Genomic DNA, 13858 nt, shown 5'->3' with positions numbered 1-13858 from the left:
CAGGCTTGCCGACACCTTAATTTCAGGATTCTAGCTTCCAGAACTGTAAAAGACTAAATCCATGTTGTTTTAAGCCAGCCAGTTTGTGGTAATTTGTTACAGCAGCAGCAGGGAACTAACTCTGCCCTCTCCTATATACGGTTGGGGAGTATGTGAGGGCAGACTCACAGAGTTTTGCCCCATGATATAAATGAAATACTTGAGGGTTTGGGGAGGCCCCAGAATGAACAGCTTGAGAAATAATGGGAACAAATGATGAACCAGAAGAGGCCTGGGGCTTGGGGAGCCACCAGAATGAACAGTTTGGAGACGAACATGAACAAATGATGGACCAGAAGACTCTGGCCTGGGGTCAGAATAAAAGGCCAGAAGTGGGAAAGACCTCATGACAAGAGAGCATGTCCAAGACTAATGACCTCAGTGGTGGGTACTAATGGGTACCCAAAAGGATGATTCAGGCTCAGTCATACTCAACAAGGATAAGCACCAGAAGGCCAAGGACAAGAACAGAATATCAACACCATTCAGCAGACTAGTTGAGACCAGAGGCAGTCCCCAGATCAAAAGCTTATTGCTATCTAGTAATGCCATGTGGATTGTTAAAGTCCTTCAGCATTGAGTAATTCATTCATTCTCTCAGCAAATAATTACCAAATGCCAGTTATATGTTCTAGGAACATATCAATGAGCAAAATTTACCTTTTAAAAAACTGTTCTCATGGAGCTTATATTTTATTGAAGAGAAATAAACAGTAAGTTAAGTAATTGAACTATATTTATTATGAAGATAGGACTAAGAATTTACTGATAAATTAGAGGAGTGTGTCAGAGAGAGATTAAGAATGACTTAACACACACACACACACACACAAAGAATGCTTTAATACAAAATAATGGTGCTCAGTAATTAAAATAAATGAACTCTTAATACAACATGGATGAATCTCAAATAGCTGTATATAGTGAAAGAAGCCAGAAAAAAGAGAACATATTCTATAATTTGATCTACATAAAATTCTAGAAAATGCAAATAGTCTAAGTGACAGAAAGCAGATCCATGCTTTTTGGGGTTGGGGAAGAGGTAAAGAGGAAGTAATTTCAAGGATGTTTTTTGAGGTGATGGACATATCCACTATCTTGCTTATAGTGATGGTTTCACAGGGTTGATAATTTTATGTGTAGACTGGGCCACAGGGTGTCCAACATATCTGATAAAACATTTTTCTGGGCGTTTCTGGATGATAACAATGGAATTGGAAGACTGAGTATTGCAGATTGGCCTCCCCAGTGTGGATAGACTTCATCCAATCCATTGAAGTTCTCACTAGAACAAAAGGCTGAGTAGGAGAGAATTTGTTGTGACTGCCTCTGAGCTGCACCAATGTTCTCCTGCCTTCAAAACTGGGGTCAGACAGGAAATATATTAAGGCTCTCTTGGGTCTCCAGCTTGGTGACTACAGATCTTGGTACTTCTCAACCTCCATAATCAAATGAATTAATTCCTTATAATAAATCTCTCTATCCTCCCTAGTCCTGCCTACCTCCTCTCTATCTCTTTCTGTGTTTTATCTCTTTTTTTCTGTAAGTCTCTTGGGATTGTATGTAGAAGCTGTTCTCATTAAACACCAAACATATGCTGGTCTATCTACAAATTTAGTTTCATATTCTACTTAACAATTTAAATAAACTGAAATGTGTCACATATGTATCTCCCTATCCTATTGGTTCTGTTTCTCTGGAGAACCAAGACTAATGTAATGGGTATCTACACGTGTCAAAATTTATCTATATACACTTTAAATATGTGCAGTTTTAAGGAACTAAAAGTATAGATTTTTTTTTTGTTTATCAAGATGGGAAAGACTATCAATGTAATGAGTCATGAAGAAGGGCTCAGTCTGGAATAAAAAGAAAAAAAAAACTCTATTTCCTTTGTACTCTACGCAGTCTACTCAAAGTGGTTCACTTATTACCAGATATATGTGGGTTTTCCACATCAAACAATTTTCCAACTCTCAGGACATCAACTCTATATCCTACAATTTATTTCTGATACTAACTACCTAGAATTAGCATAGACCCTACAAGTTGAGGGTTCATACCCACAGGACTGCCACCCATTTCAAATGCCAATCACAAGTGGTAGATCTCCAGGTTACCTACACTTCTGTCTGATTTAGCCACAAGTTAAGGGTGCTATGCTCCCCTCCTTAAGTGTGATAATTTGCTATACTAGATCACAAAAATCTGGGGAACATTTATGTTTACCATTTTATTATATAATGAAGGATATGATAAAGGAAATGGATAAAGAGCTATATAAAGAGATAAAAGAGGAGGTCCAGAAGAGTCTCAAGCACAGGAGCTTCTGTCCCTATGGAATTGAGGTACACTACCCTCCTGGCATATGAATGTGTTCACTAATATATAAATTGTTCTCCAAATGCCATGCTTCAAGAATTTTATGAAGGCTTCATCATGTAGGTATGATTGACTATTAACTCAACTTCCTCTCTCAGCTCCTCAGAGGATAGGGGATGGAGCTGTAAGTTCTAAATTTCTAATCATGGCTTGATCCTTCTGGTTACCAGCCCCATGCAGGAGTCCACCAAGAATCACCTCACTAGAGTAAAAAATATTCCTATTACCCTAGAAATTCCAAGAGATTCAGGAACTCTGCATCAGGAACCAGTGTCAAAGACCAAGTATTAGAACAAAATATGCTCCTAGCAGTAATGCCTAGGAAATTACAAAGGTTTTAGTTCTGGCCAGGAACCAGGACACAAATAAAAATATGTATTTCTTATTACATCACAGTGTAGAATAAACATTCTACGGTACACATATTTACCAACCAACCAAGTGAATTGTTTTGTTGGGGACTGTATATTCAAGTCTAGAGTTCAGAATTGAGACCAGAACATGAGATAAATTTGGAAAGCATCATACTGAATAACATTCCCAAGGAAAACCGTACTTAAAGAACAGAAGTCTGGGAACTGGGTATTCTTTTATTTAGAGTTTGAGGAAAGTAAAAGGCAAAAGACATTCAAAAGTATGGTCAATGAGGGCAAGAAAAACCAGGAGAATGTGCTCTATGCCACTCAAAAGAAATGCTTCAGATACAGAAGAGTAATTTAAATTGATGATGGCAAAGACTTGACTGTTAAATTTAACAAAGAAGGGGCAGCCTGGGTGGCTCAGTGGTTTAGTGCTGCCTTCAGCCCAGGGTGTGATCCTGGGACCCAGGATAGAGTCCCACGTCAGGCTCCATGCATGGAGCCTGCTTCTCCCTCTGCCTGTGTCTCTGCCTCTCTCTCTCTCTCTCTCTCTCTCTCCCTCTCTCTCTCTCTCTTTCTCTCATGAATAAATAAATAAATAGATAGATAAATAAATAAATAAATAAATAAATAAATAAAATGTCAAAAAATAAAATAAAATGAATTTAACAAAGAAGAAACCACCATAAAGAGCAATTTCTTAGGGTGAGGTAGGGCAAATATTGTGACTGGTGTGGGTTAAAGAGAGTAAGTTGGGGAGAAAGTGAAGACAGACAGCACTGATGACTTTTCCTTTGGAGATTTAATAGAAAATAGAATAAAGAAATGAGGAGTTAGCCAGAGACTGATATGAAGCCAAAAAAATATATTCTTTGTAATATGGGAGCAACATATTTGGTGCTGATGGAAATGATCCAGTAAAAAAGAAACATAATAATGAAGGAGAGGTGAAGAGAATGTCAAGTGATGTACTTAAAGTAGGTGAATGCAGATGGTACCTAGTGAACAAAAAGAGGGATTAATCTTATAGAGGAACACAATGACTCCACACATAGTAATAGTAAGGAGAGCAGAGTAAATGAGCAAGATGTAAAGTACATGACCAATATGGTGGCGAGAGTTTGTGAAATTTCTCTTCTGAATACCCCTATTTTCTTTCAGAAAAATAAGAAAACCATGTCTTCAGCTGAGAGTGATACATAGGAGGTGCTGAAATTTAAGCAGAGAAAAGAATATGACATGGTCATTAACTGACATGAACACATCAGAGAACGCATCGTGACTTCAGGGCAGTACAATGGGCCTACATGAGATTAGGGCCATGAACTGAAGCCTTGACAGCAGGGCTGTGTATTTTTCCCTAGCAAAATCTGGCTATGCTGATGTAGACATAGTGTAGTCAGAGGACTATACTTAAAAAGGTCTGATGTTTTGCCAGGTAAGTACTATACACCATGCAAGAGCAAAACACTTGAGAATGTATCCAAAGGAGGGACTGAAATGAAAGATCATGAAATTAAAGTGCACAAGAAAGTAATTGAAGATCCAGGAGTGAATGAGGGATGATGGGGATGAAACTAAGTCAACAGATTATATATTCTAATGAAGTGGAAGACCTATAGAGAGAGTGAGCCAAAAAATAGTAGTCAGAGAGATTCATATTTGAAGCTGAGATTCTAGAGCAGTTGGGGTTATCAGTATGTTAACTGTCTTGGGAGTGGTTAGTCAATGAGATGGTGTAGAGGAAAAGATCCATTTTTCAAGAACAGGTAAATAAACTGAAGGAGCAAGGTGTGAAAATAATATACATGGACACTGAAATTAGAATAAATAAGGCAGAAGTAGTATTAGAGACTGTGACCATGAAACCAATCAAAATCTTTAACAATGATCAGAAATGTCAATAGTGATTCAATGTGAATCAATAGATGACTATAACAAGGCATGGTAGAGAGAATTATAATCTAGTAATATGAGGTTTTACATTGTGTCTTTTTAGAGGGGAGAGAGGAAGAATAGTCTAGAAGTGACCATAAGGATCTAGGTTCCTTTGCTTGTATTGGTCCATTAAAATGAATGGAGATGAAGAGGAAAAACCCTCCACTGGAGATAGAGTCCATTTCACGTAGAGAAGACAAACAAAATGACATTCAGATGAGAGACTGAGTATACAATGGATTTTGATGAGAAGAATCCGAGTTCCAGAGACACAGCAGAAATGTTTCAGGATTTGATGAGGGGTGAGAAATGCTATCAGAAAGAGCACATAATGAGCCATATGCGGACCACAGTCTGGGGTGTAAAAATTGTTGTCAGTGACATGTGCTTATGGAGATTGGTATAAACAAGGATATTAACTTGGTTTTTAGGAGATAGTGGTAAGTCAAGGAGTATCAGTGGGAAAGAAAAGCTATGAGGAATTCACTAGGAGCAGGTGGAGTTCTGGGGCCCCTTCTGTAGCCAGTGAAGGGGGCTCTGCAAGGAGGGGGAGATACAGACTTCAAAGAGTGTGAAGAAAAAAAAGAAAAGAGAAAAGAAAAGAAGAAAAGAAAAGAAAAGAAAAGGAAGAAAAGAAAAGAAAGAAAAGAAAAGAAGAAAGAAAAGAAAAGAAAAAGGAAAAAAAGAAAAGAAAAGAAAGAAAAGAAAAGAAAAAGGAAAAAAAGAAAAGAAAGACACAGAAGGAGGAAGGGAGGAAGGGAGAAAAGAAAATATTAAAGAAAACTCATAGGGAGCTCAAACTTTGAATGGACTGAATACTTATCTGAAAGTACCTTATAAAGCAGGAAAAATGAAATTACCTTCATAATTTTTAAATTTACACTTTATTTGGTCAACCATGGAAATGAGGGCACATGAAAAGTTTATTTCAGCTATAATATAATGTAGATTGCGCCTTCTCTTAATGAACACATGAAAAGTAATAAATGCATTCTGATCACATTACATGTGGGGACTCATGCAAGGTTCCTAAAATTCTGTTTGCAGCAAATATCTGCATATCACGTGGTTCTGTATCTTGGAAAGAACAAAAACAGGGCACCTGTTAGAAGATGATGAACTGGTAGTTGGATACATAAATTTTAAAGAAGGTATGAGTTGAAGATGAAAATTTGGGTGTTCCTGGTATATATGGAGTAAGAGGTAAAAAGATAGAGATATAGCTACAGATACAGATATAGTTACAGATACAGATGTCGTCTAAAGGAAAATAGTGCAAGGACTGAGTATATATAGAAAAGAAAGAAGACCAAGTTCTCAGCCCAAGGCATAGTCTGGGAGTGCAGTCACTTCTTGTGGTGAAAGACTTACCTGTGAAAGACTTACCTGGGGCAGCCCGGGTGGCCCAGCGGTTTAGCGCTGCCTTCAGCCCAGGGTGTGATCCTGGAGACCCGGGATCGAGTCCCACATCGGGCTCCCTGCCTGGGGCCTGCTTCTCCCTCTGCCTGTGTCTCTGCCTCTCTCTCTCTCTCTCTGTGTGTCGCGCTTATGAATAAAAAAATAATAATAATAAATTTTAAAAATCTTAAAAAAGAGGAAAGACTTACCTGGTGATCATGCTATTTCCTGGCTCTAAAATGAGGTACAGAGGGAGACAGAGAGTGAGAGAAAAAGAGTCAGAGAGAGGGGGAGAATCTAAGTGCGTTCAAATATTACACAGACCTTAAACATAAGGTTCTATAGACAAAAAAATCGGCATGAGAAAATTTTCCTGGAGGAGGGGCAAGATGGGGGAAGAGCAGGGTCCCCAAGTCACCTGTCCCCACCAGAGTACCTAGATAACCTTCAAATCATCCTGAAAATCTACGAATTCGGCCTGAGATTTAAAGAGAGACCAGCTGGAACGCTACAGTGAGAAGAGTTCGCGCTTCTATCAAGGTAGGAAGACGGGGAAAAAGAAAGAAAGACACAAAAGGCCTCCAAGGGGGAGGGGCCCCGAGGAGCCGGGCTGAGGCCGGGGCGAGTGTCCCCAGGACAGGAGAGCCCCGTCCCGGAGGAGCAGGAGCTGCACCATCTTCCCGGTGGAAAGGGGTTCGCAGGGAGTTGGAGCAGGACCCAGGAGGGTGGGGATGCCCTCGGGCTCCCTGGGGCATTAACAGGCACCTGCGCCCTGGGGAGATGCACCGAGCTCCCTAAGGGCTGCAGCGCGCACGGCGGGACCCGGAGCAGCTCGGAGGGGCTCGGGTAGCGGCTCCGCAGAGGGGGCTGCGGGGCGGGAGCGCGAATCCAACAGCGCAGGCTCCGGAGCACAGGGCGCCGGGACACAGCCCAGGATCCGGCCTCCCCGCGGGACAGACAGAGGCCGGGAGGGCCCAGGACAGTGAGGAAGCTCCTGCCCCGAGCTGAGCAGATCAGCGGCCCCGCCCCGGAGCCCCCAGGCCCTGCAGACGGAGAGCCCCGGAGCTACTGCGGGGGCTGACTCCAGGTTCCCAGAGCTGCCCCCACCACTGTGGCTTCCTCCCGGGCCTCATGGGGTAAACAACCCCCACCGAGCCCTGCACCAGGCAGGGGCAGAGCAGCTCCCCCAAGTGCTAACACCTGAGAATCAGCACAGCAGGCCCCTCCCCCAGAAGACCAGCGACACGGACCAGTTCCAGGGGAAGTCAAGGTACTTAAAGTATACAGAATCGGAAGATACTCCCCCGTGGGTTTTTTTTTTTGTGTGTGTGGGTTTTGTTTTGTGTTTTGTTTGTTTGTTTGTTTGTTTGTTTGTTTTGCTTTTTGATTTGTTTCCTTCCCCCACCCTTTTTTCCTTTCTTTCTTTTTCTTTCTCCTTTTTTTTTCTTTTTTTTTCCTTTTTTCTTTTTTCTTTTCCTCTTTTCTTTCCTTCTTTCTCTCCTCTCTTTTTCTCCTTTTCCCAATACAACTTGCTTTTGGCCACTCTGCACTGAGCAAAATGACTAGAAGGAAAACCTCACCTCAAAAGAAAGAATCAGAAACAGTCCTCTCTCCCACAAAGTTACAAAATCTGGATTACAATTCAATTTCAGAAAGCCAATTCAGAAGCATACAGCTACTGGTGGCTCTAGAAAAAAGCATAAAGGACTCAGGAGACTTCATGACTGCAGAATTTAGAGCTAATCAGGCAGAAATTAAAATCAGTTGAATGAGATGCAATCCAAGCTAGAAGTCCTAACAACAAGGGTTAACGAGGTAGAAGAATGAGTGAGTGACATAGAAGACAAGTTGATGGCAAAGACGGAAACTGAAGAAAAAAGAGACAAACAATTAAAAGACAATGAGGGTAGATTAAGAGAAATAAATGACAGCCTGAGGAAGATGTTTAACCTATGTTTAAACCTATGTTTAATTGGGGTTCCCGAGGGCGCCGAAAGGGACAGAGGGCTAGAATATGTATTTGAACAAATCATAGCTGAAAACTTTCCTAATCTGGGAAGGGAAACAGGCATTCAGATCCGGGAAATAGAGAGATCCCCCCCTAAAATCAATAAAAACCGTTCAACACCTCGACATTTAATAGTGAAGCTTGCAAATTCCAAAGATAAGGAGAAGATCCTTAAAGCAGCAAGAGACAAGAAATCCCTGACTTTTATGGGGAGGAGTATTAGGGTAACAGCAGACCTCTCCACAGAGACCTGGCAGGCCAGAAAGAGCTGGCAGGATATATTCAGGGTCCTAAATGAGAAGAACATGCAACCAAGAATACTTTATCCAGCAAGGCTCTCCTTCAAAATGGAAGGAGAGATAAAGAGCTTCCAAGACAGGCAGGAACTGAAATACTATGTGACCTCGAAACCAGCTCTGCAAGAAATTTTAAGGGGGACTCTTAAAATTCCCCTTTAAGAAGAAGTTCAGTGGAACAATCCACAAAAACAAGGACTGAATAGATATCATGATGACATTAAATTTCACACCTTTCAATAGTAACTCTGAACATGAAGGGCTTAATGACCCCATTAAAAGGCACAGGGTTTCAGACTGGATAAAAAAGCAGGACCCATCTATTTGCTGTCTACAAGAGACTCATTTTAGACAGAGGGATGTGCCCTATAGCCTGAATATAAGGTTGGAGAACCATTTACCATTAGAATGGTCCTCAAAAGAAAGCAGGGGTAGCCATCCTTATATCAGATAAACTAAAATTTACCCCGAAGACTGTAGTGACAGATGAAGAGGGACACTATATCATACTTAAAGGATCTATCCAACAAGCGGACTTAACAATCTTCATTATATATGCCCCGAATGTGGGAGCTGCCAAATATATAAATCAATTAATAACCAAAGTGAAGAAATACTTAGATAATAATACACTTATACTTCGTGACTTCAATCTAGCTCTTTCTACCCTCGATAGGTCTTCTAAGCACAACATCTCCAAAGAAATGAGAGCTTTAAATGATACACTGGACCAGATGGATTTCACAGATATCTACAGAACTTTATATCCAAACTCAACCGAATACACATTCTTCTCAAGTGCACATGGAACTTTCTCCAGAATAGACCACATACTGGGTCACAAATCGGGTCTGAACCGATACCAAAAGATTGGGATCATCCCCTGCATATTCTCAGACCATAATGCCTTGAAATTAGAACTAAATCACAACAAGAAGTTTGGAAGGACCTCAAACACGTGGAGGTTAAGGACCATCCTGCTAAAAGATGAAAGGGTCAACCAGGAAATTAAGGAAGAATTAAAAAGATTCATGGAAACTAATGAGAATGAAGATACAACCATTCAAAATCTTTGGGATGCAGCAAAAGCAGTCCTGAGGGGGAAATACATCGCAATACAAGCATCCATTCAAAAACTGGAAAGAACTCAAATACAAAAGCTAACCTTACACATAAAGGAGCTAGAGAAAAAACAGCAGACAGATCCTACACCCAGCAGAAGAAGAGAGTTAATTAAGATTTGAGCAGAACTCAATGAAATCGAGACCAGAAGTTTTCTATGTCCAAAACTGGACATCCACATGCAGAAGAATGAAACTAGACCACTCTCTTTCACCATACACAAAGATAAACTCAAAATGGATGGAAGATCTAAATGTGAGACAAGATTCCATCAAAATCCTAGAGGAGAACACAGGCAACACCCTTTTTGAACTTGGCCACAGTAACTTCTTGCAAGATACATCCAGGAAGGCAAAAGAAACAAAAGCAAAAATGATCTGTGGAACAGATCAACAACACCAGGAGTTGGTTCTTTGAAAGAATTAATAAGATAGATAAACCATTAGCCAACCTTATTAAAAAGAAGAGAGAGAAGACTCAAATTAATAAAATCATGAATGAGAAAGGAGAGATCACTACCAACACCAAGGAAATACAAACGATTTTAAAAACATATTATGAACAGCTATACGCCAATAAATTAGGCAATCTAGAAGAAATGGACACATTGCTGGAAAGCCACAAACTACCAAAACTGGAACAGGAAGAAATAGAAAACCTGAACAGGCCAATAACCAGGGAGGAAATTGAAACAGTCATCAAAAACCTCCCAAGACACAAAAGTCCGGGGCCAGATGGCTTCCCAGGGGAATTCTATCAAACGTTTAAAGAAGAAACAATACCTATTCTACTAAAGCTGTTCTGAAAAATAGAAAGAGATGGAGTACTTCCAAATTCGTTCTATGAGGCCAGCATCACCTTAATTCCAAAACCAGACAAAAACCCCACCAAAAAGGAGAATTACAGACCAATATCCCTGATGAACATGGAGGCAAAAATTCTCAACAAGATAGTAGCCAATAGGTTCCAACAACACATAAAGAAAATTATTCACCATGACCAAGTAGGATTTATCCCCCGGACACAAGGCTGGTTCAACACCCGTAAAACAGTCAATGTGATTCATCATATCAGCAAGAGAAAAACCAAGAACCATATGATCCTCTCATTAGATGCAGAGAAAGCATTTGACAAAATACAGCATCCATTTCTTTTTTTTTTTTTTAATTAACTTTTATTGGTGTTTAATTTACCAACATACAGAAAAACACCCAGTGCTCATCCCGTCAAGTGTCCACCTCAGTGCCCGTCACCCATTCCCCTCCAACACCCGCCCTCCTCCCCTTCCACCACCCCTAGTTCGTTTCCCCGAGTTAGGAGTCTTTATGTTCTGTCTCCCTTCCTGATATTTCCCAACATTTCTTTTCCCTTCCTTTATATTCCCTTTCACTATTATTCATATTCCCCAAATGAATGAGAACATACACTGTTTGTCCTTCTCCGATTGACTTATTTCACTCAGCATAATACCCTCCAGTTCCATCCACGTTGAAGCAAATGGTGGGTATTTGTCGTTTCTAATTGCTGAGTAATATTCCATTGTATACATAAACCACATCTTCTTTATCCATTCATCTTTCGATGGACACCGAGGCTCCTTCCACAGTTTGGCTATTGTAGCCATTGCTGATAGAAACATCGGGGTGCAGGTGTCCCGACGTTTCATTGCATCTGAATCTTTGGGGTAAATCCCCAACAGTGCAATTGCTGGGTCGTAGGGCAGGTCTATTTTTAACTCTTTGAGGAACCTCCACACAGTTTTCCAGAGTGGCTGCACCAGTTCACATTCCCACCAACAGTGTAAGAGGGTTCCCTTTTCTCCGCATCCTCTCCAACATTTGTTGTTTCCTGCCTTGTTAATTTTCCCCATTCTCACTGGTGTGAGGTGGTATCTCATTGTGGTTTTGATTTGTATTTCCCTGATGGCAAGTGATGCAGAGCATTTTCTCATGTGCATGTTGGCCATGTCCATGTCTTCCTCTGTGAGATTTCTCTTCATGTCTTTTGCCCATTTCATGATTGGATTGTTTGTTTCTTTGGTGTTGAGTTTAATAAGTTCTTTATAGATTTTGGAAACTAGCCCTTTATCTGATATGTCATTTGCAAATATCTTCTCCCATTCTGTAGGTTGTCTTTTAGTTTTGTTGACTGTATCCTTTGCTGTGCAAAAGCTTCTTATCTTGATGAAGTCCCAATAGTTCATTTTTGCTTTTGTTTCTTTTGCCTTCGTGGATGTATCTTGCAAGAAGTTACTGTGGCCAAGTTCAAAAAGGGTGTTGCCTGTGTTCTCCTCTAGGATTTTGATGGAATCTTGCCTCACATTTAGATCTCTCATCCATTTTGAGTTTATCTTTGTGTATGGTGAAAGAGAGTGGTCCAGTTTCATTCTTCTGCATGTGGATGTCCAATTTTCCCAGCACCATTTATTGAAGAGACTGTCTTTCTTCCAATGGATAGTCTTTCCTCCTTTATCGAATATTAGATGGCCGTACATTTCAGGGTCCACTTCTGGGTTCTCTATTCTGTTCCATTGATCTATGTGTCTGTTTTTGTGCCAGTACCACACTGTCTTGATGACCACAGCTTTGTAATATAACCTGAAATCTGGCATTGTGATGCCCCCAGCTAAGGTTTTCTTTTTTAAAATTCCCCTGGCTATTCGGGGTCTTTTCTGATTCCACACAAATCTTAAAATAATTTGTTCTAACTCTCTGAAGAAAGTCCATGGTATTTTGATAGGGATTGCATTAAACGTATAAATTGCCCTGGGTAACATTGACATTTTTACAATATTAATTCTGCCAATCCATGAGCATGGAATATTTTTCCATCTCTTTCTGTCTTCCTCAATTTCTTTCAGAAGTGTTCTATAGTTTTTAGGGTATAGATCTTTTACCTCTTTGGTTAGGTTTATTCCTAGGTATCTTATGCTTTTGGCTGCAATTGTAAATGGGATTGACTCCTTAATTTCTCTTTCTTCAGTCTCATTGTTAGTGTATAGAAATGCCATTGATTTCTGGGCATTGATTTTGTATCCTGCCACGCTACCAAATTGCTGTATGAGTTCTAGCAATCTGGGGGTGGAGGCTTTTGGGTTTTCTATGTAGAGTATCATGTCATCGGCGAAGAGGGAGAGTTTGACTTCTTCTTTGCCAATTTGAATGCCTTTAATGTCTTTTTGTTGTCTGATTGCTGAGGCGAGGACTTCCAGAACTACGTTGAACAGCAGTGGTGAGAGTGGACATCCCTGTCTTGTTCCTGATCTTAGGGGAAAGGCTCCCAGTGCTTCCCCACTGAGAATGATATTTGCTGTGGGCTTTTCGTAGATGGCTTTTAAGATGTCGAGGAAAGTTCCCTCTATCCCAACACTCTGAAGGGTTTTGATCAGGAATGGATGCTGTATTTTGTCAAATGCTTTCTCTGCATCTAATGAGAGTATCATATGGTTCTTGGTTTTTCTCTTGCTGATATGATGAATCACATTGATGGTTTTACGAGTGTTGAACCAGCCTTGTGTCCCGGGGATAAATCCTACTTGGTCATGGTGAATAATTTTCTTAATGTGTTGTTGGATCCTATTGGCTAGTATCTTGTTGAGAATTTTTGCATCCATGTTCATCAGGGATATTGGTCTGTAATTCTCCTTTTTGGTGGGGTCTTTGTCTGGTTTCGGAATTAAGGTGATGCTGGCCTCATAGAACGAATTTGGAAGTACTCCATCTCTTTCTATCTTTCCAAACAGCTTTAGTAGAATAGGTATGATTTCTTCTTTAAACGTTTGATAGAATTCCCCTGGGAAGCCATCTGGCCCTGGACTCTTGTGTCTTGGGAGGTTTTTGATGACTGCTTCAATTTCCTCCCTGGTTATTGGCCTGTTCAGGTTTTCTATTTCTTCCTGCTCCAGTTTTGGTAGTTTGTGGCTTTCCAGGAATGCGTCCATTTCTTCTAGATTTCCTAATTTATTGGCATACAGCTGTTCATAATATGTTTTTAAAATCGTTTGTATTTCCTTGGTGTTGGTAGTGATGTCCCCTTTCTCATTCATGATTTTATTAATTTGAGTCTTCTCTCTCTTCTTTTTAATAAGGTTGGCTAATGGTTTATCTATCTTATTAATTCTTTCAAAGAACCAACTCCTGGTTCTGTTGATCTGTTCCACAGTTCTTTTGGTCTCGATATCATTGAGTTCTGCTCGAATTTTAATTAACTCTCTTCTTCTGCTGGGGGTGGGGTCTATTTGTTGCTTTTTCTCTAGTTCCTTTATGTGTAAGGTGAGCTTTTGAATTTGAGATCTTTCCAGTTTTTGAATGTATGCT

At 40.4% G+C, this 13858-nt stretch overlaps 1 pseudogene; it reads left to right on the top strand.

Moving 5' to 3' along the window:
* Positions 1-242: 242 nt before the first annotated feature.
* LOC121478337 overlaps positions 243-13858 on the top strand; it is a 34851-nt pseudogene continuing 21235 nt past the window's right edge.

The sequence above is a fragment of the Vulpes lagopus genome, chromosome 2 (genome assembly GCF_018345385.1).
Source record: "Vulpes lagopus strain Blue_001 chromosome 2, ASM1834538v1, whole genome shotgun sequence".
Taxonomy (NCBI): Eukaryota; Metazoa; Chordata; class Mammalia; order Carnivora; family Canidae; genus Vulpes; species Vulpes lagopus.
The sequence above is the reverse complement of the archived record's forward strand: the minus strand, read 5'-3'. Positions and strand labels throughout refer to the sequence as shown.